The following is a 10,867-nucleotide window of genomic DNA, read 5'->3' as shown; positions in this document are numbered from 1 at the left end:
TCCTCCCTCCGCCCTCCTCCCTCAGCCCTTCCTCCCCAGTGTTTGTTTCAAGCTTGTGCAACCGGGAGGTGGAGGCAGAGGGAGGGCGCGAGCGGCCTGGCCGCGAGGTGCGGAAGTTCGCCGCCGCTGTTCATTGGCAGGCAGAGCCGCTTTCATCATTTCTCAGAAAAGTCAATTTCATTTTCACTTCCCCACGGCGCGGCAGCCCGAGCAACAAGCGGCGGCGCGTGAGTCTGTTGCTCGCGCACTGGGGCGCACTACCCCGCGAGCGAGGGCTCCGGGTGGCGGGCGCAGGCTTGGGTTCGGGCCAGAAGCCAGTGGCACTAGAGAAGGAAGGGAGGTGCCAGGCTCTCCATCTAAAGAGTTACCTGAAGGTAGGGGAGGAGGGCACCTGGGGAAGCCAAGGGTCTCTAACCATCCTGTTAGTACTTAACTGCTGTTTAGAACCGCTGTCCGGAGTGAATGAAAACTCATCTTGAGTTTCTCCCCAAAGGAATGAAAGGAAGAACCTCCCTGAAGAGAGTGTTTCTTGCGTCTTTACCTTTTAGGAAACTTTTTCAGTGATTGAGAGATTAAGTGGTTTAAGGACCAGCCCTCTCTGCCACCACCTCTGTTTGGGAGGTAGGACGATCCTGAAGGCCTTGTACTAGTAAGTGACATCTGTGCAGGCAGGCGAGTGGTCCCCTATGCCACAGAAGTTCCATTAGTGCTGGATGAGTCCGGCCCCGGGTGACTTACTTTTACTTCAAGATGCCTTGATTTATTGGTTTTGGTCCGGGAAGGAAGTTTTACACTGTAGCACTTCCATCCAAGTTCCGATTTGGCTTCCTAAACTTAACTAGTTGGGCATCTTCCGCCTGCTTTCCATACTGTACAATTAGAGATAAAAGAGAGAAAGCAAGAATACAGATACGTGCCTGTGACAGGTGCAGCAGCTGTCACCTGTTAGCTCAAACTAGTACAGTTCACTTGGGACCGACCCTTTTTGGTGACTTACTTTAAAGGATTTACGTTTAGTTATAAAAGCCCCTTCCTGGGAGGTCACAGCCATCTATGTAAACATTTCCTAAAAAAAATAACTCCACCATCACTCTTTGTCACAGAAATACTGAATTCTACTAACTGGAAAAAGGAAAGTTTCCAAATATGCATGTGTGGCAAGGAAATAGCTAAAGGTTTCAAAGTCTATCTTATGGCCATTGTCTCAAAAATAGATCTCACATAGGCACTTATTCTTTATTCCTTCTATAATAACACTTGCTCTCATAGTTCATGCATCAATCACCATAACTATGTGTAATCTGTAGGACCCTTAACACTACCCATTTAGTAGTCATTAGTCATTCTTTTTCTTTCTTTTCTTCTGTACCAAAATTATTGCCTATTTTCCCCGGAGGAAAAGGGCAGTGGAGAAGAAGAGAAGATGTGCCTGTTGTAAACACAATCTTTTCCTTGTTTCAGTAAAGGGCACTCCCCTACTTATGGTCTTTGATAAGCACAAAGAAGTTGCTCACAGACTCCCCAAACACACACCAGATGTTCTTGATGTTTTCCTTCCCATAATATACATCCAATCAGTTGTATTCGTAATATACATCCAATCAGTCATATCCTATTGACCTGTTGATGCTATGCCCACTTTTCTGCGCCCGGCCTGCCCCTGAGGAACTGCCATGAGTTGTTGCAGTTCCTGGGAACCATGCCTCCTGTCTTTCTCCTTGGACTCCTCCTGGCTTGCAGCCATTCTGTTTCCCAAGTTAAGTAGAAAGTCAACTTCAGTGGGCACCCCTTAACGGGGTACCCTCTTGCCCCTGCAAGAGTTCTGTTTCTGTTCTTCACACTTGAATAAATCCTACCTCTTTGTTGAAAAAAAAAATGAGGAGGAAGGAAGGAAGAGAAGGAGAAAGAAAGGAAGATAAACTTAGGTAAAGCCCAATTCCAGCCTTCTCTTTGCCCCTTAAAAACCTCTCAGCAGCTCTCAGAATAAAGCAGTATTATTTGACAAGACACATAAAGTCCATTGTAATCTGGTGGCAGACGACTTCTGCAGTCTCATCCCCTGCCATTGAACCCTGTGCAAACCCCTCACTTGCCAAACCAGCTGCTTTCCTGTTTGTGAAAGAGCAGAGCCATTCTCCATTCTTTGTTTTGTCTTTAGCTTGGGACCCAGCACATAGGCACTCAAATTCTAGAGAGTAAATAATTACTTGCTCTTTTCTTCACGTTTTCATTAAATATTTTAGGCTTTATCTGAGAATTTGTTTTATATTTTAATAACTTTTTAACAGGAATGGAACTGGTATTTATTGTATAGAATTCAGAAAATTTTAGAGAAATTGTAAGAAGAAGATAAGCCATCTAAGATCTCGCCAATTGGGAATAAATCTATTGATATTTGTACACATTTCCTACTAGTAATTTTTCTAAAGGGCCATTTCCTATTCTCATCTGCTCAGTCTCTCAGCATCATTTAATAATGCTGATTGTGCTTCTTATTCTCCGCAATGCTTATGTGACATCCTTCTGTCCTGTTTCTTGGCTGGCTCCTCTTTTGCTGCCAGCCCCCTAAATTATGGTGTTTCCAAGCATTCTATCCCCAACCCTCTTATTTTCTCATTCCACATGCTTTCTCTTTGGGCACTCTCATACACGCCCAAAGCTTCAAATGTAACTACCAACTGTCCCCAACTTAAAATCATTCTACTTACGATTTTTCAACCATATGATGGCAAGAAAATGATAAGCATTCAGGAAAACCAAGCTTCAAATGCTGAATGTTGATCTTTTCCCGGACTAGCAATATGTGGTATGCTGCTCTCAGCCAGCCCAAAATCCCAGTCAACCACAAAGTCACAAAGGGAAAGGGTCAATTCCCTTCAGTGTACTGATTGTTAAGCTACTAAGTTTCCATAGGTTAGGTGTATCAAAAGCATTTTCAATATACAGTATTTTCAACCCATAAGTTTATCAGGACATAACCCCATCATAAGTCAAGGAGTATGGAGTATGGAGTATTTGGAGATGACTCCAAAATCTGGTGGATTTTTTGTTTTGCGATACTAGCAATTGAACCCAGCAGTGTTGTATCACCAAGTTTTATCCCCAGTCCTTTTCTTGTTTTTTATTTTGAGAGAGGTTCTCGCTAAATTGACCAGGCTGGCCTTGAGCTGAAAATCCTCCTGCCTCAGCCTCCCAACTACCTGGGATTACAAGCCATGTGCCACTTTGCCTGGCTAAAATCTTGTTCTGAGTTCTGAGTTCTGGACATACAGTACTCCCTAGACATTTCTCAGGTGCAAAAAATTATACATGTCTAAAACTAAATTCATAACATCTTTCCCCATAACCTTATTTTTGTCACTTCGCTAACTAGCCAGGAAACTGGGAGATTTCACAGACTCCTTGCTTCCCAAGCCCCTGGAGCTCCCTGAGGTATGGGTATTGCTTGCAATTTCCTAGGCCCCTAAACTCATAAAAATAAAATGAATTTCATTCTGTTCTTATACACTTGATGACATGTCACCGCAAACCAAAGGTGTAAATATGACCCCAAACATCCACATGGTATTGATATATATAATAAAGAAGTATTTCTTAGCTCTTTGATGAGATGCACAGAGTCCTAAATGTCTATGGTAAAAAGTTCAAAATATAAACTTCTGAAGTATAGGGGGGAAAGCACATTTGTCCCTCAAGAATGTATTAACAAGTACCTTAGTCCTTATAATATAAACACTGTCATTTGAGCAGTCTTATATAGTGAAATTAGAATGCTTTCAAGAGTACAACATGTTATATCTCACCTGTGAAATGGAACATTCTAAGAGACCTACCTGGATATGTTAAGACTAATTTCTTTTCAGGGAAGTTGGGTAAGAACTATGATCACTTGAACAGGGTAGTGATATCTCTCTCATGAGTGGATCTTAAAATGAAGAAATGTAAAGATAAACTCAGTGAACTTTAAAAATGGGCTTTAAAATTTTTATTTTTCTAATAATAATAGTTAAATAAAAGAATCATTCAAGTAGCAAACATTTGCTGTGTGCCCATGAAAAATTGCTGCCTTCCAAGAGGTTTTTTTTTACAGTCTAGGCAATTGACATGTTAACCTCCATTGTATCATCCCAGGAGTGGCCCAGACATCACCTCCACTTAAAATCATAGCCTTTGGAACTGTACATTAAAGTCAAGAAGGTGTAATATGATGGCACAATACTGAAGTGCCAGTATTTACAGCTGTGATTAAATCAGGGACCCATATTAGTCTGTCAGCTGCTGCTCCAATTTTCCCTGTGATACCACTGGTACCACTTCTGTCCTCGCCACTGGGGCTCTACTCCATGGTGCTATATTTCTCAGGACCATAAGATCATGGAAAATGTGTTTTTCACACTGTATCAGAGCAGTTGACCAATAGAGAATCACAGGTAATAGTCCTGCATTGCAAGGAACATTATTGTGAAATCCAAATTTGAATAAAAAATAGAGCCAAGTTAAATTCTAATTGAGGCAGTAGAATTGTGAAGTTGAAAAAGCCTTTAGTTCAAGGATCACTGGCGTCAAGTTGCAGAAATTCTTGAGCATGTTTGACCATTACTTCATTTAATGGTTCCTTCCATTTTACTAGGAACTTGAAATGAGGATTATTTTGATGCAATTATTCTCTGAAAATCATGACTTTAAAATTGAGTAATATATTACTCAATCCTTAGTAATAAATATTCATTTTGTCCTATTCTCCTGCAGGAAAGAAAAACACACACTCTAAAATTGCCAAGATTTCATTATTTATCTGTGGTATGTCTGCATGTGGTTGTGGTGGTGGGCAGAGGGAAGGGGGGATATGATCGTTTTTTCCGGTCCAAGGGGAAGACTTTCTACTTGGAAAGCTTCATGAATTGTTTTTTGGCGTAATTTCCCAAGTGGCTATGAAACAGTCCTTTTCTCTGTAGTGACAAACTATAAAGTATTGCTTTTACCTTTAAAGATAAATGGAGAAAGTGTCTATCACTTTCTCTTGAAGTTCTTGAGTAAGGACTTATAGGACTTGAGAAAATGCTTTCAACTATTAGAGATACAAATTTCAAATATATAAACCTAAATTCAAGCAAACCACTTGATTCACTGGTCGCCATATATTTGAAGAATTTGTGAGCTTTCCAGCCACAGCTTAGGAAGCTTGAGGCTTTTGCTGTTTTCTTCTTCCCCAAACTTTGTAGCATTTTGAATAGTACATCTTTATTCTCTTTACAAATATTAAAAAAATTTGCCAGTCAGCAAGGCAGATGTGGCATAAAACAAAGGACTGAGAATATTTTTAAGTTCTCTTGCATCCTCAAAGTGTCTCCAACTAAATCCCAAATGTGCATGACAATTTACACACTGTGCTCAGAGCTGCCATTCATCCTTGATGTCTCTTTGCACATCCTTTCCCACCATGATGCATGCAGATACCCTGAGAGCAGCTATGAGACCAGAGGCAAAAACAAGACAGGACCTCCGATTCTCCTGCAGCTTTTATCTAGTGGGGGTGATAACAAGCAAACCAATAAAATAATTACAGATTTGTATTTGAGTTCTGATACTGGGCAATCGAGGGTTCCTCTAAATAAGTGTTTTAAGCCACAACTTGAGGAAGAGAAGTTTGGAATTAGTTTCCTAGGCTGCTATCACAAAGTTCCACAAACTGAGTGGCTTAAATTAGCAGAAATGTACTATCTCACAGTTATCAGAGGGTAGAAGTAGAGGCCCAAGTTGTCCAGCAAGCTGAAGGGGAGAATCTGTTTTGTGCCTCCTGGCTTCTGCTGATTTGCTTGGGTGTTCTCTGGCTTCCACATCCATCACTTTCTATCTTGCCTTGATGTCCACAGAGTGTTCTCCCTATATGTTGTGCATGTCCAAATATCCCCTCCCATTTTTAAGAACAGGTACTATAATGGTCACCTTGAATTAGGAGCTCACCCAACTCCCGTATGACCTCATCTTAACTCAGCACATCTACACTGACTTTTTGTTTCCCCAATAAGGTCACATTCTAAGGTCTTGGAGGTTAGGGCTTCAACATATGAATTTTGGGGAGGGGAATACAGTTTAACCCATAATCAGTACCCAGTATACAATGCAATATCCAAGAGAGGAAAGAGTGGGAACGGATTCCCTAAAAAGCAAAAGTGTCTGGGCGTAATCTAGGAACTGACAGAAAGCAAGTGTGACTTCAGAACTGAGTGTGAGGGTAAGGAAGACATGGAATGTGGGGGACAGGTGGGCAGGGGTTAAAGCAAAGAGTTTGAATTTTGTTCTACAAGGAGTGGGAAGATTGTGAAGGGTTCTAACAGGACCCACCTGTGGTTTTAAATGATCACACTATAAATTTCCCCAGCTGTCTCAACATCAACGAAATGCAAGTATTTCATAGTTTGTTGACTTTTTTAGAGGAATTTGTAACTGTTTATTCACTTTCTCTCCATTCATTATATTATGAATTTGCCAAGAAACAGAGCGGTTTTTACATTCAGTCTTTTTTATTCTATTTTTGAATTCTTAAGTCAAAATATTCATTCTCCTTTGCCGGAGTCCGGCTGCAGCAGAATAATCAGGGGGGTGACAAATAACTTGTGTACGTTGATACAGCAGGAGTAGGAGCCGTTTATTGCAGGACAGGAGCAGTATTTATACATTCCACACAGCTTATCTAATTAGCATAAACTAGATACATCAGTCAACCAATAAGGAATCTCCACACTTAATGGCTCGCTTTTGTTACTTCTCAAACCACTCCCTCTGGCATTTTGCCAGGCACCATCCAGACTTGTTTACGAATTTTAACATTCCCCTGACAAAATGCCAGGTGTTATTTTGACTTGTTTACAGACTCTAACACTCCTTTATCTCTGATTTCTGTCTCTACAAATACATCAAGTTAATCGATTTAATTAATGTCTTTTTATATCCCTTTAAAAGAAAAGACACTTACCCTTTAAAAGAAAGAAGATATATTCAGCTGTGAATTTCAGACACACACTATTTTCTTCACACTGTTTTGGGTGAACAGTGATGATTTTCAGAAATTGTATAACCACAAAACCAACATTTGTTCCAAAATTATAATTTCAAATACATTTCACTTTTTGTTTTTTTAAGTTTTTTTATACCTTTATTTTATTTATTTATTTTTTTATGTGGTGCTGAGGGTCAAACCCAGGGCCTTGCACATGCAAGACGAGCGCTCTACCACTGAGCCAAAACCCAGCGCCGTCACTTTTTTGCTTCTAAAATTTTCAGATTATTTTTCACTGGAAGAAACTCCTTATGTGATAGTTCTCTAAAACTGACTTTTTGTTGGCCAATAAGTAAAAGTAAAATTTCACGATGTGCCTAAATGTTCTGTAATTTGAAAGTAAATATTAGTTTAAATAGCCTGTCATGTACTTTTTCAACTTCAAACTCTGGCTTGGCTTCATTCAGGCTTTGCTCCTTTCCAAACAAAGACGATCCACTTTTTTCTCTTTTAAATAGTGAAGTTCTGAGTGAGATGTCATTTGGGAGAAAATAATCCGTTACTTAAAAATTAAAATAAAAAACAGAAAAAAAGATCAAAGCCACTAATACCATTAGTTTTACTTTAATTTCAGATCATTGGAGACAAAGAAAACACAAACGGCCATGCTTCAAACATCATAAGAACTCAGAGGGCTGGGCTGAGTGGCGCACACCTGTAATCCCAGAGGCTCGAGAGGCTGAGACAGGAGGATCATGAGTTCAAAGCCAGCCTCAGAAAAAGCCAGGCATTTAGCAACTCAGTGAGACCCTGTCTCTAAATAAAATCCAAAGAAGGGCTGAGGATGTAGCTCGTGACTGAGAGCCCCTGGGTTCAATCCCCGGTACCAAAATAATAATAATAACAATTCAGAGAAGAAAATGTGTAGATCAGGCAACCCCAGGTTATGCAAGCATCTGCAGGTGAACAAGTTCACATTGGGTGAGCTAGGCAGCCCAATCAGCCGCATCAGAGATGCCTGCCTTTTGGGCCCATCATCAATACACAAATTGTCTCCATGTTTCTCATTTTTACTTCCTATCTTGAGAACTTTTCATCTTTTCGGTGATGTAAAACCAGAGCTGTGGCTATGCATTTCATAATGTATGAAGTTAATGTTCAGCCCTTTTGACCCTTTCTGACAAACTTTTTTCCCTGATTGAGAAGCTGGAGAAACACTATCCCTAATCCTGTTACCTCTCACAATGCTTGTTTATGTTTATAACTGATCACATCTATACTTCATATTTGTGGGTATTTTTGCTTATTATGAACCTAAATATGAGAGTGGGAAACACTTATGCTTAGAGGATAAAAGAAAAATAATTTTTTTTTTTTTGTACTGGGGATTGAACTCAGGGGCACTCAACCACTGAGCCACTTCCCCATATTTAGAGACAGGGTCTCACTGAGTTACTTAGGACCTCACCATTGCTGAGCCATACTCCTGTCTAGGCCTCCCTAGCTACTGGAATTACAGGCAGGTGCCACGATGCCCAGCAAAAAATAAAATTTACTATGTACAGTATGCGCACCGCAAAGATGATCACACATAAAACTAAAAGGAAGTACATCAAAATAAAAACAGTGGTTGTCTTTGAGTGATAGGACTATGATGATGGGTTTTTGTTTGTTTGTTGTTGTTTTTTCCCCCTATTGAAAAATTAACAGTTTTGAGAATGGCTTTTATTTTTATCAGTGTGAAATTTTAGATAATTTTATAGGTGGGCTCAGAAACATACTTACCTTATGATTTTTATGTAAACTGATTGGAACTTTTACCTGGTTTTTCCACAGTGTTTCAAAAAAGAAAGCACTGAATTCCATATCCAAGATATTTTAAACCATAGTCTGAAGAATTTAAAATTTCTATATCTTCAAGTTACATAGAAGATAATTTTTCCTTATAAATGCTACACAGTTTCTCCTAGTCTTTTATCAAAACACTTATTTTTCCAAAGGATTTGGTCTTATCATAACAGTTCAAATATAATCTCTCCAAAAGGACATATAACATACAAGAATGAGATTTCTGTCATTCAGAGCTCCAAAATAGTCGAAAAAGATTAAGAAATCAAAGAAATCTGGAACAACTATGAATCTTTTCTAATTGTAAATTTCATCTTGCTTATATGCAAATTTCAGTGCCCATATTATTAATGACAAATTCAAGTTCTTAGACATCAAACATGAATGAGGACTCAGAAAAAAATGTAAACCTTTATGTTAAACTCATTATTTTTGCTTTCTTTCTGGAATTTTCATAGTTAATCATCATATTGCACGTTCAGTTTCCATATATGACCAGATTAGTAGAAAGAAAGAGAATAACATCTCACTTGAGGGCAATTAGGACAAGGGTTTCCCTCCCTTCCTCTGTTTGTCTCTTATCTCTCTTTCTCCCTCCCTCTTTCCCTCTCTCCCTTTCCCCCCCTTTTCCTCCCCCACATGTACACTCATACAAATACAATGCAAACACACACATACCCTAGAGGAGGGTTTCCTGTACCCAGATCCTCATTTGAAATTCAGGACATTTTTTGTTTTACAGAAATAATAAGAAACACTAAGAATAAGTATATAGTTTTTTATTCTGGATCAAAAATAAAAACTTGTGGGCTGAACTGGAAATACACCATTTTATTACATTGTGTACATGGTAAATTTTCATTCCCCATCTAAACAGTTATTTTCAGAAGAAACTGAAAGCATGGGCATGAGGCTGCTGCCCCTAGCAGGGCTATGCTCATAATTTTGGAGAAAAGAAAGGGGGGGAAGTCTTCTGATTCCTAATCTCAAGGCACTTACAAGAGTACATTGGGAGACAGAATCCATCATGAAAGATGGTTACCGCAAGAGAGAAATGGTGTGGAGCCCCACTCCCAGGTAATACTTTCATGTATTCATCTTCTCATTTGTCTGTCTCTTGTCTGTGTTTTTTATTCTGTTTTGTATAATTTAGATGATATTTTTCTAAAATTAATAATGCATGATTACAGCAGAACATTAGAACACTACAGACTTATCCATAGAAACAAAATTACTCAAAACAACCCAAATTTCTATCAGTACTGAAGGAGTGAATAAACTGTGGTTGATGTATTCTGTGGGATATTAATAGCTGTCAAAAAAAAGAACAAATGAAAGTATTTGTTCATCTGGAAAGGATGGTGCACACACAGGATGTATGATAAAGAATGAAAATCAAGATACAAAGACATTTTCATGTTATGATCTTTTATGCAAACACAACAGTGATTTGCCCAAAAAAGTTTGAATTTAAAAGGATAAGAGTATGCATACCAAGCTGTTAACATTGATTTACCTGTGTGTTTTGAGAAAAGAATGATGATTTTATAACAAAATGAGGATATGGAAAGGCAAAGAAAATTAAAAAGAAAAATAAGAACCACTTTCATTTCTGATATCTGTTTTATTGTATTAGGAAATCTGTGTGTGTGTGTGTGTGTGTGTGTGTGTGTGTGTGTGTGAGCTTCCTCTGGGTAATTCATTATAAGTACGTATTTCTTGATTACCCAATACGTTTATATCACTTCCGGGACCTTCTGGCAGGAGTCCTTCAACCCAAAGTCACCCAAGAAACTCACCTGGCCACTTTTAAATAGGCAGCTATTTCAGTTTCATATGAGAGCTGCCTGCTGTCCCTGGGGAAGGGCCCATCTTAGCCCTTTGCTCATATCTCCCCAGCCCAAGGGATACGAGTTTCCTAAACTAAAAACAATGAGGGTTAAAGCTTATTCCCTTCATGCCAGCCTGAGTCCTGTCCCCACTCTAAAGGTTCTCTTCCAGTACTAATGAGCTTTCCTA

Source organism: Marmota marmota, unplaced genomic scaffold (genome assembly GCF_001458135.2).
Source record: "Marmota marmota marmota unplaced genomic scaffold, marMar, whole genome shotgun sequence".
Taxonomy (NCBI): Eukaryota; Metazoa; Chordata; class Mammalia; order Rodentia; family Sciuridae; genus Marmota; species Marmota marmota.
The sequence above is the reverse complement of the archived record's forward strand: the minus strand, read 5'-3'. Positions refer to the sequence as shown.